Source organism: Phalaenopsis equestris, unplaced genomic scaffold (assembly GCF_001263595.1).
Source record: "Phalaenopsis equestris unplaced genomic scaffold, ASM126359v1 Scaffold000036, whole genome shotgun sequence".
NCBI classification, from domain to species: domain Eukaryota; kingdom Viridiplantae; phylum Streptophyta; class Magnoliopsida; order Asparagales; family Orchidaceae; genus Phalaenopsis; species Phalaenopsis equestris.
In genome coordinates this window covers 6,452,731-6,458,404 of record NW_018164478.1, presented here as the reverse complement: position 1 = coordinate 6,458,404, position 5,674 = coordinate 6,452,731, and the positions used below count along the sequence as shown (strand labels likewise).

General features: G+C 37.6%; 1 protein-coding gene across 4 annotated transcripts in view; it reads left to right on the top strand.

The window, feature by feature from the left end:
• The window catches only part of LOC110018903 (putative pentatricopeptide repeat-containing protein At1g03510), a 27,309-nt gene that overhangs the window by 11,451 nt on the left and 10,184 nt on the right, over positions 1-5,674 (top strand). The window lies entirely within an intron of this gene.

The following is a 5,674-nucleotide window of genomic DNA, read 5'->3' as shown; positions in this document are numbered from 1 at the left end:
AATCATGGGTGTTGGATATGAAAATTTATTTCATATGCTATCTGATCTCTACCGTCTATAATTTAAAAAAAAATAATAATAAAAGTGAGACCCACCGAAATACATATTTACCCTGATGAACGATAGAGATCTGACAGCATATGCATTTCTGCATATGCTGTCCTTATAGAATAATTTTTCATTGGATATGACTTCTTAAGAGTTATTTGTAGTTATTTATTTTTTCCTAAAAATATTTATTAAATCAAAATGGTTAAAGTTTTCTTTTTTGGCCATCACATAATAAATTAAATGATAAATACATTATCATAGCCAATAAGTAATGGCCTCAACCTAAATAGGAACACGACTAAATATATATATATCAAATATTTGAACTTATAAACTCTATAACCATATAACTATACTATATTTTAATCTTAATTACTATTTATAATTTGTCTATTTTAATAGCTATCTATTGTATTAATAAATAAATTAAAAATTAGATTGATAGAATATGGATTTATGACATTTAAAAATAGTAATTAAGGATAAATTCATCATTATATATTCATCTTCATGTGGTTATCTCTAATGTATGAATTACATGGGGCTGGCTTGTTACATTAATTTATATATCTCAACCAAAAATCCTCTTGTATATGACATTATAACTCATATCAAAATAATTATGTAGAACTTCAATGAAGTAAGGTTGGGACAATTTTCTAATGGATGTCAATTGAATATAAGATGCTTATGTCCTAGAAGGAAAATGGTTTGAATTGACAGAGTTAATAAGGTAATGTTGGTTGTAGTCAATGTGAAATTCTAACCTAATAATGAGAGGGTGTGGTATGGATGTGCTCAAGCTAATTAGCCTCAACATGCATACGATACCAAGGGTGGTAGACTGCAACATAATCAAATTATAAGATAATTGTTCGATGAGATAAAATATATCATTTTGAGACTTATGCATACAATGAATGAGGTTCTATAATTACATGCTTGAATTGCTTTTGCTAAAAAAGGTACGCTTGTCAAAACTCTTGCTAAGCCACATGACAAAAAGTAAGTCTTTCACGATCCCAAATAGATAATGGCTTATTGACGAACAAAGCATATGAAATAGCTGAGTTGTCCCGTAGGATCCACACTATGCTTTTAGGCCTAACCGAGTTACGATAGTAGAAGATGAATTACCATAGTCAGAATAGGTGGCGGCCTATTCGCAGTCGGGGTCTACTAGACTACATTAATGAAGTAACAAAAGAAGCGACATGACTAAAAGTGGGTATATCAAAGGGAGTAATCCTAATCAGGTAGATATCACCGAGTCAGAATAACATGGATACATAATTCTAGGCTATTAGAACATTAGGTCTACTTGGTCGTGAAGGAAGTCAACCCAAAACAACCAGAGATCCCTTGTTAGCAACTTGTAAATTGCGTTGTCCAAAGAGATCTCGGTAGCCCTAATGTCAAGAAAATCAAACTCTAAATACTATGAACCTATGTAAGTAGAAAGTAGAGGTGAAACTTATACTTGCCAAAGTGTCAAGGAAGCCGATGAAGTAGAAAGAAAAGAGAGGTACGACTACGAAGTCGAAACACTTTTACAAAGAACTTATTCTCCATTTGGGTCAAGAAAGCCTCTAACATCCTAAGCACATTAGACAATCACTTAAGTATAAATCTTATACTTAGCTAGGCAGGTTGAAGAAACGTGGGTGCTTATCCTCGGGACATGCAAATATGATGCAGTTATCTATACAATTCATAATGTGGAGGCCCTATTAGTATGACTTTGGTTTTGTTCATACTATGCAAGCCATTTTAAATCTAACTCAAAGGCCATGCAAGAATGTAAAAGCAATTTTGAAAAAGTTTACATATTTTAAACTTAAATTTTAATTAATCTCAGTCTTTTATTAAGCTTTTGTAAAAAAGTATAATATAGGTCTTTAGAGACCCTAAATTTTATTCGCAATGAGTGCAGATAAATCACAAGAAAAAAACCAGAAACTGACAAGCACACGGTAGGAATGTAAAACAAGCAAAATCAAAGAAAAGAAATGCTAGATGTCGTTGGGTTGACAACACATCCCAAAAAAATAAAAAGGCGGTCAGCACCACATATGCACGTATGATCCTAATTCTATACATCAATGAAATGTAAAATTAAGGAACGAGACACGAGCATGTTGCTCCTAGTCCTCGTCAAGTGGTTCCGCCTGTCAGGCGCCTCAGAACCCATGTCCGTACCTTATTTCTAATACATATTTGAGCCTAGGGGACTCAAAAAAGTGCATGATAAATGTTTAAAAAGAAAGACTTGGCTTGCAAAACAACGGGATTAGTACAAGTTATAAGCATGTTGTTGAATTCGAATTTTGATGTCACAAGTGACATATGCCCCTGTGATATTATGGGAGCGCGCGACGTTCACATGTGCCCTTGTGTAGTTTAATGAGTCCGTTGGGATGTTACCAGATGCACTATACTAGGGCATTTTCCTTCCAGATCGTGCCTAATAGCAACTACCACTGATTTGTGATGGTTCGCTTCATTCTAGAGCAAGCTGAACTGTCATTTTAAGGCATGTATGGTCTGAGATGGTCAATTGGAGCTTTTCGTGTTGTGTAGCGTGACTAGCAGACTTCCAGAGCGAGAAATGTCCCTTAAGGATTTGGCGTGAACACGCCTAAATCGGGCATAGCCACACCTAAAATCTCCCCATAATGGTTGAGGGGGTTGTCTTCGGCGTGGCCACGCCCAAAGGAGGCGTGACCATGCCACAAGATGGAGCCCACGACGTAATTATGTTGTGGGACGACGTGACCATGTTGTGCCCTCCCTCAGTTACGCGAAAGCCACCTTCGACGTGGTTATGCCCAAAGGTGGTGTGACCAAGCGATAAGACAGTGAGTCTGGCATAATTACGCCAGGGAGTTGGCGTGACAGAGCGATGTGAGCACGCCAACCCGCCCATTCGGCCTGAGAGCCCTAGGGAAGCATGCCACATAGAACCAAATTTGAAAGCTCTTCTTGGCCTTGGGAAGATCTCCATGGGCTTGTAAAAAATAGAGGATTAACCCCTTTTTGGCATGTCCAAAATGCACTTCATTAGCATTTTTGGCCTAATTAAGAGGCACTTTTGGGATTTGCATGGGAGAAGCTGGTTTAAGCTCCCTTCTCCTCATTGAGGATCTTCCTCTCCTTTTCAAATTTTGGGGAGCTGGTGAGGTGAGAGCTGAGAGAGTTTGAGAATCTCATCATCCCCTTGGAAAGAGTTCCTTGAAGAGAGCAAGAGAGGAAGACTCTTCATCTTCCTCAAGAATAAAAGGCTAAGGGAGCCCATCTCCTTCACCTTCTTCCTCTTCTCCACCCTTCTTCCTCCACTCCAATGACTTCTTCCTTCTCCTGCAAGCTTTCTATGAAGCACGACTAGGAGAGCTTTATCCTATCTTAGAGGAAGAACGACTCTGGCGAGCTCACGGTCTCTCCGACTAGGAAAGTGACGTCCTACGTTGGAGAAGGAGAACTCCAACGAACTTTGTTGTTACTCCGGTGAGGAGAGGTTCATTCGAGACACAAGCTTGGGAAGTCGATCAACCGCTGCGACGGTGAGATTCCCTAAAACCCCTTTACATTTTCTTTCTTAGCCAATCTTAGGATATTTGTAGAGAATGCTATGTTTGAGTTATTGATTTCCTGGAGAAAACCCTAGGTTAGGAAGCATATTCGTGGCCAAATCCTTTGCGAATCCGAGCAATTTCTCATTATAAACCCTAGATCTAAATCCCAGTGGGTCAGAATCCCAATTTTCCATGGTTTTAACACTTCCAACTTTCCTTAGAAGGGTTGGAATAGTTGGATCTTCAGGAATAAGGAAAGCTTTGAAGCTAGTCTATCCTTCGAACGGTAAAAGATTTCTCCTATGAGAAATCAGAGAATGAAGTTCTTCACGTCCTCGCCAGAGCCTGAGGCTGCTATGCAACATATCTAAAGGCTTAAATCCTAACTGCCTATATGAGAGCGTTAGTTAAGTTTCGTTCGCTATTGATGGCGATCAAATGCATCTTGCACATTGTGTTGTATGTTTGTTTGCTCGTTGGTTTGATTGCTCACATGAGGCAGGTATGACCGGCCACCTGGCATCGTCCGACTCAATTAATAGTCCATCACTGGACGATTCAATTGATCAAACAATACAAGTCGGCCTGGCCACATACCTCTTGATTGGCCAGCTATGTGCATGCATTGTATGTTGTGTTACAGCTTGTTTGGTCCCCCACGCTAGGCAAATTGGTCGTTCAATATTAATCAACTTGGTCATATGCCTATTGATTGGCCAATTACAAGCAATTTATATGTTGCATTTCACATACTGCACTTTGGTCCGACCAACAGTCCCGACCTGATTGACCAGCCACTCTATTCCAACAGGCCGCCTTGATCCGGTCAACTAGTCACCTTTTTCCAGTCGGCTACCTTAGTTCCACTGAGCCCGTTGGTTACATTGTGCCGTATTGACAACCCCGATCGACCCAACGAGACGATTAAACAACTTCACTTACATAGTGTGTGTTTTGCAGTCATTATCACTTGTATTTCATTTTGAGTGTTCATTCATACACTCACCTTTGTATGATTCTCTCCAATGAGAATCATGAATTCCTCCAACTCATAAATCTTGCATTTTTTCAAAAAAAAAAAAAAAAAAAAAAAAAAAAATTTGGGGGGTATTTGAAGAGTTATTTTATCGCACAAAACTTAAAAACCATTTTCATCAAGCTCGTTGAAAATGATTTTCGTCCTTGCCTTCCACATGCGTAGCATTGCCATTTTTGTAGAGAACCACAACGTCCGATTGTACGATGAACTAATGAGGAGCATCTCATGTTTATATAGATTTTTTTTTTTTTTGAGTCAAAAAATAGCAAAAGAAATGAAATAAAGTTCAAATAATTAAGAATAATGCTGAAAAAATAAAAGAAATAATTATGTTACATAAATTACACTTGTAACACCCACAAAGGAATATATTAGACTAAATTAATTAGTCTATATGCTCATACATTGATATAAAAATAATATAAAAAAATGATTTTATATTATAGTATTACCTGACAAGCGAATCAATTTTATTTTTTTAAAATATTAAATAAAAGAAAAAAAGGATGTTTTACATACTACTTAATTATCATGTAGCTAAGCTTCAGCTTGTTACATACATACTAGCTTACCTAGTTATCCATGCACTTTGCCTATGCAGGGAAATGTCTATTTCACCATTAAAAGTGCAAATAGTGGCATGAATATTTAGGGTGGTATGAAATTAAAAAGTAAAGTATAGGTGTTAGAAATGTAAATACATAAGAATTGGGCAGTATGTATGTAAATGCCCCCACAAGAAAAGCTAACTAAAAGAAGGCAACACCATCAAATTTATTTTTAACCTCAAAGAGATCTTAAGATACTGCTAAAGTAAGAAGTTGAGCTTGCTTTAAGAGAAAATATTACATTCGGAGTTCAGAGGCGAGCAACATCCGGATAACAAACGTGATACAGAGGAGTTCCCAGCTTCCGCTCCGTTGTATTATGTCCATTATCCGGGCACAGCTCTCCGTCCCTCTTGACACATTATTTTTTATCCTTATAAACACATGCAAGCACATTAACCCCT